The sequence below is a fragment of the Salvelinus fontinalis genome, chromosome 5 (assembly GCF_029448725.1).
Source record: "Salvelinus fontinalis isolate EN_2023a chromosome 5, ASM2944872v1, whole genome shotgun sequence".
NCBI lineage: Eukaryota > Metazoa > Chordata > Actinopteri > Salmoniformes > Salmonidae > Salvelinus > Salvelinus fontinalis.
This window is the reverse complement of record NC_074669.1, coordinates 29,156,526-29,170,933: the sequence shown is the minus strand read 5'-3', so window position 1 is coordinate 29,170,933 and position 14,408 is coordinate 29,156,526.

Below are 14,408 nucleotides of genomic sequence, written 5' to 3'. Positions count from 1 at the left end.
TTTGTCATTCGAAAGTTGCTAACATAGAAATAGACCATGGGCAAAAACAAGTTGAATCGACGTTGTTGTGATGACTTTGAATCAATGGGGACAACTAATTTGATTTGCTAAAACGAATCAACATCAGGGCATTTCGGGTTTTTTCCACCCAACTTTTAACCTAAATCCAATGACATGGCGAATTTATTTTGTTGATTTCACGTTGAATTCACGGTAGTTGAGAACTCAACCAAATGTAAATCAAACTAGATGTGGAACTGATATCTGTGCCCATTGTGAGGACACATTATAAAACGAGAGAATGAACAGCAACAAAAACAGTACAAAACAATACAAGCTACCCAGTCACACAAAATAGAACGTTAATCATAATCGAGAACATTGTAGCCCTTTCCTGCAGTCAAATGATCTAGTGGCCGCAAGGGTTGAATGTTATTCATTTGTTTCATAATTTCATAATGAATAAACATAGTTGTTTAAAAGAAAACAATAATCCGGTGTTTCTATGTCTAACGGTTTTGTTATAGTTCAGTCTTCTGTAATGTGTATAAAGTGTAATATTGGGATGCAAACTCAAAATTGAATACATTTCAACTCTATATCTGACATGGTACAGGTGTCTTCTTTTTTTTAAAGCCCATGTGTGAGAGGTGTACACTTTCTTTCAGCTACATTTGTTTAAAACTACCAAGAAACCCTGATTTGGCCCACTGCGGTAAATAAAAAAACCTTCGATGTATATATTCCTTTAGTTAACATTCTTAGGCTGACATACTGTATAGACCTATTTTAGTCAATTAGACAACATGCCATATCTTGGGAGGCCTATAGCCTACATCAATGTCATAATTTCATCTCCAGACAGAATTAAATCAGGAAGTGCTTGTTCAAATCAAATCAAATTGTATTTGTCACATGCACCGAATACAACAGGTGTAGTAGACCTTACCGTGAAATGCTTACTTACAAGCCCTTAAACAATGCAGTTCAAGAAATAGAGTTAAGAAAATATTGACAAAATAAAAAAAGTAAAAAATAAAATAACAATAACGAGGTTATATACAGTGGGTACCGGTACCGAGTCAATGTGCGGGGATACAGGTTAGTCGAGGTCATTTGTACATGTAAGTAGGGGTAAAGTGACTATGCACAGATAATAAACAGCGAGTAGCAGCAGTGTAAAAACAAAGGTGGGGGGTGGGTGTCAATGCAAATAGTTCAGGTGGCCATTTGATTAATTGTTCAGCAGTCTTATGGATTGGGGTAGAAGCAGTTAAGGAGCTTTTTGGACCTAGACTTGGCGCTCCGGTACCGCTTGCCGTGCAGTAGGAGAAAGAACAGTCTGTGACTTGGGTGACTGGAGTCTTTGACTATTTTTTGGGCCTTCCCCTGACACCGCCTAGTATATAGGTCCTGGATGGCAGGAAGCTTGGCCCCAGTGATGTACTGTGCCGTACGCACTACCCTCTGTAGCGCCTTACGGTCGGATGCCTAGCAGTTACCGTACCAGGTGGTGATGCAACCAGCCAGGATGCTCTCAATGGTGCACCTGTAGAACTTTTAGAGTATCTGGGGACCCATGCCAAATATTTTCAATCTCCTGAGGGGGAAAAGGTGTTGTCTTGCCCTCTTCATGGCTGTCTTGGTGTGTTTGGAGCATGATAGTTTGTTGGTGATGTGGACACCAAAGAAGTTGAAACTCTTGACCCGCTCCACTAGAGCCCCGTTGATGTTAAAGGGGAACTGTTCGGCCCTCCTTTTCCTGTAGTCCAGGATCAGCTCCTTTGTCTTGGTCGCATTGAGGTAGAGGTTGTTGTCCTGGCACCACACTACCAGTTCTCTGACCTCCTCCCTATAGGCTTTCTCATCGTTGTTGGTGATCAGTCCTACCACTGTTGTGTCGTCAGCAAACTTTATGATGGTGTTGGAGTCGTGTTTGGCTACGCAGTCGTGGGTGAACAGGGAGTACAGGAGGGGACTAAGCACGCACCCCTGAGGGGTCCCGGTGTTGAGGATCAGCGTGGCAGATGTGTTGTTGCCTACCCTTACAACCTGGGGGCGGCCCGTCAGTAAGACCAGGATCCAGTTGCAGAGGGAGGTGTTTAGTCCCAGGGTCCTTAGCTTAGTAATGAGCTTTGAGGGCACTACAGTGGCGACCCGTCATACAGGGCAGGTGGGGCAGAGCCTGTTTTGAGCCCCACATTTTGTTTTATATGTGTCACATATCAGTTTGCAAACAATGTAAAAAATGTATATATATCATTGAGTAAATAAAGCCACATACAAACATGGTCTCTTTTTTGTTTTCTTGAGTAAGGCAGGTCCAAATGCACGTGTTTCAGCCCAGCTCAGTGCTGTCTGTGATGGTGGGGCAATCCAGAAGAAAATACGTAGTATTGCACCATGATCGGCTCAGTGTTCTGTCACTCAAGGGGGAACTACATCATGCGAAGTCTCGAAAATTCTAGCCCTTTGGTTGCTGACAAGAGTTACATTAGAAGTGCCTATCCAAGAAGGCTCAAGGTCATTGGCCACAGATAATGATGTCAAATTAATTTATATGTACAGTAGCTTTGATTGAACTGATCATGTCAACGTCATACTTTCAAAATCTTAGCTAGCAGTCATCATCATGAATAAAGTCGACAATCTACTGGAAGATCCTTTTCAATCCTTGTCATAGGAAGATAAATAATGAAGAGAAATGATAGTTAAAACGTATTGGTAAAACGTATTGATAAAACGTATTAACATTACAAAACAAGTTGGAAATCGCATATTCAACAATGAGCGGTTAAGAAGGAAGTGAGCACAGCACAACAAGGTGAGTCCAAAATTGTCTTGAATGCTGCTGCATAAATGATGTAAAATGTCAGGGAGATATGTATACTGTAGCTAAGAAAGTAATACTAAGTGCATGTTGTGTTGTAAGCTGTTAGTAGCCAATGTGCCTCACACTAATAATTTGGTCCCTTTTCCCTTCTTCATTTCGTCTACTGTTCTGACATGTAGCCTATAACCTGTTTTAGAGAAATGTAATCCTAGAATATTGTAAGAGCTTTCAATGACTGCTTATATGTCCCCATTATTTATCCTACGGTTCTGACTTGGTGTACAGGGAGAATATTGTAAGAACGGGCCATGTTCTGAATTCTGTTGCTGTACATTTCAAAAGTGCTGAACGAATAGTTATGTTGACAACGTCCGTCCTAGCTCGCTCATTAATGTCTTAATCAAAATTATGGATAGCCTCTTATCTGCTCGTCACCATAGTTTGTACATTTAAATTGTCAGTTGAAACCACATTTGTTTAAACAAGTCAGCCTTATCAGCTATGTTTTTTTAAAAGGCAGTAAATGAGGCTGAATTAACTGTTTCGCTGCCAGACAAGGCTCCGTTGATAGCCAGGTGTAGCAGTGGTAAGATGTTGGGACTGCTATTTGTGGGCACCGTTTGTCACCGTTAAAGGGCAATTAATGTATTGTTAGTGTTGTGTTGTGTAGTGGCTTTGCTGGAATGCATAATAAATTAAAAAAAAAAAATGTGTTTGGCCCACCAAGATTTCCATGCTAAAATCGCCACTGGGGCGATGTTGAACGCTATGAACAGCATTCTCACATAGGTGTTCATTTTCTGAGAAAAAAAATAAATACAGTGCATTAGGAAAGAATTCAGACCCCTTGACTTTTCCCACATTTTGTTACGTTACAGCCTTATTCTAAAATGTATTAAATTGTTTTTTTCTCTCATCAATCTACACACAATACCCCACAATGACAAAGAAAAACAGGTTTTTAGAAATGTTTGCTAAATAAAAAAATAAAATAAATGAAATATCACATTTACATGTGAATTCAGATATTTTACTCAGTACTTTGTTGAAGCACCTTTGGCAGCGATTACAGCCTTGAGTCTTCTTGGGTATGACGCTACAAGCTTGGCACACCAGTGTTTGGGGAGTTTCTCCCATTCTTTTCTTCCGATCCTCTCAATCCTCTCAAGCTCTGTCAGGTTGGATGAGCGTTGCTGCACAGCTATTTTCCGGTCTCTCCAGAGATGTTCGATCGTTCAAGTCCGGGCTCTGGCTGGGCCACTCAAGGACATTCAGAGACTTCCCCCGAAGCCGCTCCTGCGTTATCTTGGCTGTGTGGTTAGGTTCACTGGCCTGTTGGAGGTCCTGAGCGCTCTGGAGCTGGTTTTCATCAAGGACCTCTCTGTACTTCGCTCCGTTCATCTTTCCCTTGATCCTGACTAGTCTCCCAGTCCCTGCCGCTGAAAAACATCCCCACAGCATGTCACCATCATGCTTCACCGTAGGGATGGTGCCAGGTTTCCTCCAGACGTGATGCTTGGTATTCAGGCCAAAGTGTTAAAACTTGGTTGTAATAGACCATAGAATCTTTTTTCTCATGGTCTGAGAATCTTTAGGTGCCTTTTGGCAAACTCCAAGCAGGTTGTCATGTGCCTTTTACAGAGGAGTGGTTTCCCTCTGACCACTCCACCATAAAGGCCTGATTGGTGGAGTGTTGCAGAGATGGCTGTCCTTCTGGAAGGTTCTCCCATCTCCACAGAGGAACTCTGGAGCTTTGTCAGAGTGACCATTGCTTTCTTGTTCACCTCCCTGACCAAGGCCCTTCTCCCCCGACTGCTTAGTTTGGCCGGGAAGAATCTTGGTGGCTCCAAACCTTTTCCATTTAAGAATGATGGAGGCCACTGTCTTCTTGGGGACCTTCAATGCTGCAGAAATGTTTTGGTACCCTTCCCCAGATCTGTGCCTCGACACAATCCTGTCTCGGAGCTCTATGGACAATTCCTTCGACCTCATGGCTTGGTTTTTGCTCTGACATGCACTGTCAACTGTGGGACCTTATATAGACAGGTGTGTGCCTTTCTTCAATCATGTCCAAACAATTAATTTTACCACAGGTGGACTATAATCAGGTTGTAGAAACATCTCAAGGATGATCAATGGAAACAGGATGCACCTGAGCTCCATTTCGAGTCTCATAGCAAATGGTCTGAATACCTATGTAAATAAGGTATTACTGTTTTTTGTCTATTGTGTGTAGATGTCTGAGGATTTTATTTGTATTTAATCCATTTTAGAATAAGGCTGTAAACATAACAAAATGTGGAAAAAGTCAAGGGGTTTAAATACTTTCCAAAAGGCATTGTTTTTATGTTTTATTGTTGGAGATAAAAGACTGTAAAAACACCAGCAAATCAGCTTGAAATTATATTACTTTTGGAAATCTGTTCCAAAGTATTCCCACGCATAATAGAGAGATATCCGAATGTATATGTGATCGTATACAAATGTAAGGAAGGTTGGAAATTATTGTTTTAGTCAAATATTATATACAGTGGGGCAAAAAAATATTTAGTCAGCCACCAATTGTACAAGTTCTCCCACTTAAAAAGATGAGAGAGGCCTGTAATTTTCATCATAGGTACACTTCAACTATGACAGACAAAATGAGAAAAAAAATCCAGAAAATCACATTGTAGGATTTTTAATGAATTTATTTGCAAATTATGGTGGAAAATAAGTATTTGGTCACCTACAAACAATCAAGATATTTGGCTCTCACAGACCTGTAACTTCTTCTTTAAGAGGCTCCTCTGTCCTCCACTCGTTACCTGTATTAATGGCACCTGTTTGAACTTGTTATCAGTATAAAAGACACCTGTCCACAACCTCAAACAGTCACACTCCAAACTCCACTATGGCCAAGACCAAAGAGCTGTCAAAGGACACCAGAAACAAAATTGTAGACCTGCACCAGACTGGGAAGACTGAATCTGCAATAGGTAAGCAGCTTGGTTTGAAGAAATCAACTGTGGGAGCAATTATTAGGAAATGGAAGACATACAAGACCACTGATAATCTCCCTCGATCTGGGGCTCCACGCAAGATCTCACCCCGTGGGGTCAAAATGATCACAAGAACTGTGAGCAAAAATCCCAGAACCACACGGGGGGACCTAGTGAATGACCTGCAGAGAGCTGGGACCAAAGTAACAAAGCCTACCATCAGCAAGGGCATTGAAGATGAAATGTGGCTGGGTCTTTCAGCATGACAATGATCCCAAACACATCGCCCGGGCAACGAAGGAGTGGCTTCGTAAGACGCATTTCAAGGTCCTGGAGTGGCCTAGCCAGTCTCCAGATCTCAACCCCATAGAAAATCTTTGGAGGGAGTTGAAAGTCCGTGTTGCCCAGCAACAGCCCCAAAACATCACTGCTCTAGAGGAGATCTGCATGGAGGAATGGGCCAAAATACCAGCAACAGTGTGTGAAAACCTTGTGAAGGCTTACAGAAAACGTTTGACCTCTGTCATTGCCAACAAAGGGTATATAACAAAGTATTGAGATAAACTTTTGTTATTGACCAAATACTTATTTTCCACCATAATTTGCAAATAAATTCATTAAAAATCCTACAATGTGATTTTCTGGATTTTTTTTCTCATTTTATCTGTCATAGTTGAAGTGGACCTATGATGAAAATTACAGGCCTCTCTCATATTTTTAAGTGGGAGAACTTCCACAATTGGTGGCTGACTAAATACTTTTTTGCCCCACTGTATGTTTGTTCCTCTTGCGGTCAATTTGCGGTCTACAAATTATTTGTAATTATGTTACGGCCTCCTGACCATCCACTCAAGAAAAAAATCATCCCGTGGCTGAATCTTGTTGATGATCCCTTCTCTACTAACATTGATTGAAATCACTGACTCACAAGGATTTTACACGCCTCACTTCCCTCAAATCTTACAACGCACAGGCCTGCAAAAATACTGAATATTTTAAACCCCCTGACGAATAGACTGAGGAGTACAGGAAAATGCCTGCTTATTTAATGAGGGAGAGAGAGAGGCCAGAGGAAAGGAATATAGGCTTTGCATTTGGCCAACAGCTATAGCAGGTAGAGCTTACTTAAGAAATAACCTGGGAACATTTGGGAAAAGACCAGGACTAACCATGATAGTGGTATGCTACTGTGTATAATAATGATTTACTATCTCCTTTATTCACTTGCAATAATCAAGGGGCTCTATTCAATCCATATCGCGGAAGTTCAGTTTTCCAGCGCGATTGAAATTTAAAGGCAATGTTCCCGCTTAAGCGGAGACTGCATTCACGGTAAACGCTGCATATGTCTGCTCAATCAGACGTTACCTTTACATTTCTATTACGGAATGTGTAACGCTTCAGCAACACAGATTGAATAGAGCCAGAGGATTGTTCAATGTTTTAGAAATAGCCAACAGAGAAGGGACCAATTGTGGAGCTGCATTGAGGGAAAGATAATTTATCAAGTGTGTACTAATTACGAACGTCATAGTAAAACAAAACAAATAAATACAAATTAAACTGTCATTACTGATCCTATTCTAGACAGCTGATTCTATCATAATCTGCTAAGTGACAGGAGCCCTCTCCACCAGGGTGAGTGTATGTATGATCTAGCCCACTACATCTGATCTGAGCTGTTTCTGGCTCCATGGGGACTTCTGTCAGAACGAACAGTAGGCAGCTAGCTAGTACTCTATGAAGTGCCTTTAACACTCGGAGGCAGCCTGAAGCTACAACACTATTTAATGCTCCCATTCCATCGTCATAGCTACACAGTATATCCCAGCCCAGCCCTGTGCCCCTGACACCAAATGGATTCCTTAGGTATTAGTTAGTGACTCAGGTTACCCAAGTCACAGGGCTTTAGTGTCAGCCGGGTCAGGTGGAAAGTGTCATGGGCCGACTTTGAGCGATCGTCAATTTGCAAAGCACTACGTTGAAAGCCTACTGTGAAGAATATGCAAGTCACGCAATATCCTAAATACAATGTCTTTGGGAGACAGAAAGTAATCAATGTTTCGCTCTCCGCATAGTGCTGCTATAGTTCAAAATGCTGTGAGATATGTTTGCATCAGCAGAAAGCATTGACAATAACTGAGTAACCTACAGTAACTATGCCTATAAGAGACAGGAGAGCAGTCCTCCATCCTTTCGTCCGAATGACTGACTGGTTGGGTCTAAAACAGACTCAGTAACTCCAATCCTTTGTGGTTTACTCTGAGAGGAGACCGAGGAGGCTTTTCAAGCAAAGCCTTCAAATGAGCCATTAGTCTGGCCAGATTTTTTCTCCAAGGCCTCTGGCTGCTGCCTGTGCTGAAGTTTTAAAGCATTACCCCATTGCCCCCAGGCATATCAAATATGAATAGAAGAAGTCCTGAAACGGTCCAATCGATTCAAGCTGGCGAATAATCAGAGCACTGCATTCTCTCTCTCTCTCTCTCTCTCTCTCTCTCTCTCTCTCTCTCTCTCTCTCTCTCTCTCTCTCTCTCTCTCTCTCTCTCTCTCTCTCTCTCTCTCTCTCTCTCTCTCTCTCTCTCTCTCTCTCTCTCTCTCTCTCTCTCTCTCTCTCTCTCTCTCGCACACAAATACACACACACACAGCATACTACACACACAGCTGAGATGAACAGCTGAGACATCTGAGATGAACGAATTTCATCTCTCTTGACGAACATAGTTGTTCAATTAGAGAGTTGAGAGTTGAGTGCGCTGGTTTTGGTGGTTTGGGGCAATTTATTATTGATGTCAAATAACACATGAAATATAAAAGAGATACATTTTAAGTCATGCTTTGGTTTTTGATGAAATTCTTTACATCTTCCACAACTACAAGTAAAGAGCATAGTGCATAGCAGTAATACTCTGATTTGGAGAGACTAAACAGCCTCCACAACAGCTATGTTTTGGGTTAAAACACTGTTCCTTCCCAGCATCTGTTTCTCCCCTTTCCATGTACATATAGAGCCAATACATTAAGTGGCCTGCTGTTGTCTGGTACAGAGTACCGGCACCTATACATTTTCTATTGCTTGAGTACACTTCAGGTACCGTGTAGACTAGAGCACATCCCTCAATCTGCAGACCCATAGACAGACATACATCACCTTTCTCATCAGGGCCTGTTTGGACAGATCACAGCTTAGCTCTCTGTAGACCAGCCTCCACAATGCTACCTAACTTATAATGTCAACAATCCAGCTGCTGCAGCCGGTGGAAAGAAAACAAATAAATCACACACAGTCATCAGAGCCTGTTTACAGGTTACTATCAATCACGTTAGTGCAATTTTCCCAAGTAGGCTATGTGGTACATTTTCACAACTCTAAGCACAATAATCTAAACAGATCATCAAAATGGGTCATGTTTCAAAACTCTAAGCACATTTTCAATTGACTAAGTCACTTGTTTACTGTTCCAAATCACTCTTTCAAAGTACATACTAATTCAATCTACACTGAGTGTATAAAACATTTTGAATACTTCCTCTTTCCATAACATAGACTGACCAGGTGAATCTAGTTGAAAGCTATGATCCATTATTGATGTCACTTGTTAAATCCACTTCAATCGGTGAAGATGAAGGGAGGAGACAAGTTAAAGAAGGATTTTAAGCCTTGAGACAATTGAGACATGGATTGTGAATGTGTGCAATTCAGAGGGTGAATGGGCAAAACAAAATATTTAAGTGCGTTTGAACGGGGTATGGTAGTCGGTGCCAGGCGCACCGGTTTGTGTCAGGAACTGCAACACTGCTAGGTTTTTCATGCTCAACAGTTTCCCGTGTGTATCAAGAATGGTCCACCACCCGAAGGACATCCAGCCAACCTGACACAACAGTGGGAAGCAATGTAGTCAACACGGCATGCTTTTGACACCTTGTAAAGTCCATGCCCTGATGAATTGAGACTGTTCCAAAGGCAAAAGGGGGGGTGCAACTCAATATTAGGAAGGTGTTCTTAATGGTTTTACACTCAGTGTATGTATCTGGTTTCCACAATACAACATTCACATTACTTTTTCAATTTGTAATTGTATTTATTGTTTTAGCAAAAATTCTTGCACAAGAACATAGGATGTAGTTGCACACACAATAATTCCTAATTCATAATGCGCCCCCACCCATTACTTTTTTGTTGTTGTTTGTTAACAATTCATTTAACTATCACTTAATCACACTGCTCAAAACCGATAATGACTGAACCAAAGTCGTATAGTGACAATTGACCACAATTTAGGTAGAAATAATCAAAATAATGTATGGATGTGGCTGCAAATACTACATGATCATCCTCCATCAGCCAGTGTGCTTCAATAGGTCAGGGCAAAGTGGAAAGAGTCACTGCGCTACCAATGGAAATGATGGTGTATAATACAATGCACTGCTGAAATACTTTTGTTGTAAATTACAGTATATTCCACTCATTATCTGAATTTCATTGATACACTCACTGTAAGCTGGGGATTTTAGTTGGTGATACTGCAGCAGTTACAGTAACACGTCACATATAAAAGTTGATCTTGTGCAATGTTCCATGGGTCAGAAATGGCATACATATACCTAGCCGACTTAATTCAACTCCACGATTTACGATGGAGTTGAGCAGCGACTAGTTTGGGAGCACTGGACCTCCGACATCACATAAAATGACGTTTTTATCAAAAACTACAGATTTCAGCAACCAAAGAATAGCATAAACAGGATATACTCCTGTTTATACGAACAATACAATGGACATTCATTTTACCCACTGTAGCTGGTTTTAATTGTTAGACCATGGCAAATCACCCAACAGGTCAGAGAGAAAGATAAGGTAACTATTCCTCACCTGCCACCCCCTCCTCCCCCCTGACTGGAGAGGAGGATGGGGGACAATGGGGGAGGGAGGGCTTATATGTGAGAGGCATTCATTTGACTTAGCTTTGTTGTAAATGTTAGACCTTGGTTATCTAACAAGTCAGAGAGAAAGAGAAAGTAACTTTTCTCTTCACCTGCCTCCTCCCCCCTGACACGAGAGGTAGGGTGGGGGAGGGAGGGAGGGCTCATATAGAAGAACGACTCTGACTTCTTTTGTTGCAGGGGGTTATTCATTATTCACCTGATCTAAAAAAAAAAAAAATTGACTGAAGCCAACTGCACAGCTGTCATCAAGCAGCAAGACTAAGGCACAAATTATTAATGATTCTGGAAAGATAAAGGGAGGAGAATGAGAGAAAAATAATAACAAGAGACATGGCTGAACCAGGCAGATGACAGGCTAGGCAGGGTAGGGTGAGTGGGAAAGCTGGCATCTACAGGGTAACAAGGATTCTCTGCTCTGAGAGGCTTGGGTCACCTCCATCTTTACTGGCTTAGACTGGAGTGGGCTTTATGCACTCTGATAATCAAATGAATTATTTAAATCTCCTTTCAATACAGCAGCCAATTCACATTATACAGCAGGGCTTTAAAGTCTATAGCCATGTTTTTAATGTCATATATTGGCATACATATACTAAGCTTTTTATTTCCACAAATTCTTTTACCTTGTCTACAGTAGCACCATCTCTAACTCCATGTCATGTAGCGGTCTAAGACGCTGCATCTCAGTGCATGAGGCGTCACTACAGTCCCTGGTTCGCATCCAGGCTGTATCACATCTGGCCATGATTGGGAGTCCCATAGGGCGGCGCACAATTGGCCCAGCATCGTCTGGGTTTGGCTGGGGTAGGCCGTCATTGTAAATAAGAATTTGTTGTTCTTAACTGACTTGCCTAGTTAAATAAAGGTTAAATAAAAATAAAAATATTGTGGGAAGATTTACATCTAAATCCAATATGTGATTTGCGATATGTGTTCATAAATTTCAGAGATGCTCGTATGTAAGATAAAGACAGCTAAACACTAGCTAAACACTAGATGGACGCTAAACACTAGATGACCCTCTCCCAGCTTGATGTGACACCTCCCTGCCTTCTCAAGAGGAATGGGAGGCTTTACAGACAGCCTACTCTGGGTCTGGGATGTCCCATGTGCACATGATGTGATCTAGACTTTCTGAAGCCCTTGTTTTTTCAAGCATGTTTACATGGCAAGTCCCCTGTGTGTGTGTGTGTGTGTGTGTGTGTGTGTGTGTGTGTGTGTGTGTGTGTGTGTGTGTGTGTGTGTGTGTGTGTGTGTGTGTGTGTGTGTGTGTGTGTGTGTGTGTGTGTGTGTGTGTGTGTGTGTGTGTGTGTGTGTGTGTGTGTGTGTGTGCATGCATGCGTGTACGTGCAGGAGGGCTAGCCTGAGGGCTGTGAAGCCAGAAGAATGGGGTGGCCAGTGCCCGCAAGCAGGCGGTGACATCACATCAGAGCAAGGCAGGCAAAGGCCAAATGAGAGCGGACGTTTTTGTAGAGCATCATGCCTTGAAAGCTTTCCATTAGTCCTGCAGGGAGGGCTGAGACGGGGCCGAGAGGGGCCCTGAACAGCATGGCTCCTAAAGGAAAGACCTGACCCTGCCCCACTAGGCTGACTGATAAAAAGGTGCGGTCGGATTCTGGACCGGATCCCAAATGGCACCCTATTCCCGATATAGCGCACTACTTTTGACCAGATATCTGGTCAAAAGTAGTGCACTATAAAGGGAACAGGTTGCCATTTGGGGCGCAACCTCTGACTGACTGCAAGGTCGTCTGCTCATTTAATTTAAAGACATGTTTATCCGCTTCATTTAGCATTACATATCACTACACTATTTGGATGTGAGCTGTCACTCACTCAGTCTGAAGAAAAGAGGGGGCTGGTTTTTCTGCTCAGCATGCAGTGCACTACTGTACTCTGCCGTATGTATCAGTCAGATTCCTCAGCTCTCACTGCTGCAGACACTGACAGACAGGCCTTTTTTCACATTTATGCTCATATTATATTCTGCGCCATCATGTTTCACAAAGCATAGAGACAACCTTCATCAGATGGGCCATTAAAAGTGTAAAGCGAAGAAGCTTTTATTTCTACAAATCCTTTTACCTTGTCTACAGTAGCACCGTCTCCAACTCCGTGTCATGTAGCCTTCGTTTCAACTTGATTTTAAGTTCTGTCTAATGTCAGATGACTGTGGTGCTAAAAGGATTCAATTTGGTTACAAGGGTTGATGACAAAGTGCTTCTCCAGGAGATAAATAGCACACGGCATGGAAATCCAGAACACATCAAAGTGTCAGTCAGGGAGAAGAACTTAGAACACCTTCGGGTCATTCTTGAATTGTGGTGGTAATGCTGCCCCTGGTCTTTGACATCGTGTAAAACCAATTTAAAATTACAAATGATAATTGTTTTGTTTTATTAAACTGTTATTTAATAAGAAAACATATGTATTTCCCTTTACTGCAAAACATACTTTTTTATGCATTGTAGAAAATACTGGGGGCTGGCTAATTTGCTTCTCCCAATGATGATGTGTCGAGGTGTAATAATTTTTTTTAAATATACTGAATAAAAATCGAAACGCAATGTGACGTTTTGGTCCCATGTCTCATGAGCTGAAATAAAAGATCCCAGAAATGTTCCATACATACAAAAAGGCAATTTGTCTCAAATGTTGTTTACGCATTTGTTTACATCCCTGTTAGTAAGCCTTTCTCTTTTGCCAAGATAATCCATCCACCTGACAGTTGTGGCATATCAAGAAGCTGATTAAACAGCATGTTCATTACACAGGAGCTGCTTGTGCTGGGGACAATAAAAGGCCACTCTAAATGTGCAGTTTTGTCACACAACACAAAGACACAGATGTCTCAAGTTGAGGGAGCGTACAATTGGCACGCTGACTGCAGGAATTTCCACCAGAGCTGTTGCCAGAGAATTTCTCTACCATAAGCCGCCTCCAACGTTGTTTTAGAGAATTTGGCAGTACCGCCAACCGGCCTCACAACCGCAGACCGCGTTGTGATGTTGAGCGGTGTGCTGGTGTCAACGTTTGTGAACAGAGTACCCTGTGGTGGGGGTGGGGTTATGGTATGGGCAGGCATAAGCTGTGGAGAATGAAAATAATTGCATTTTATCGATGGCAATTTGAATGCACAGAAATACCGTGACGAGATCCTGAGGTCCATTGTTGTGCCGTTCAACTGCCGCTATCACCTAATGTTTCCGTATGATAATGCACAGCCCAGTTCTTCCATAGCCTACATACTCACAAGACATGTCACCTATTGAGCAGGTTTGGTATGCTCTGGATCGACGTGTACGACAACGTGTTCCAGTTCCCGCTAATATCCAGTAACTTAGCACAGACATTTAAGAGGGGTGGGACAACATTCCACAGGCCATAATCAACAGCCTGATCAACTCTATGCGAAGGAGATGTCTCACGATGTGTGAGAAAAATGGTGGTGACGTCAGATACTGACTGGTTTTCTGATCTACGCCCCTACCTTTTTTAAAGGTATCTGTGACCAACAGATACATATCTGTATTACCAGTTATGTGAAATTCATAGATTAGGGCCTAATGAACTTATTTCAAATGACTGATTTCCTTATATGAACTGTAACTCAGTCAAATCTTTGAAATTGTTGCATGTTGCATTTATA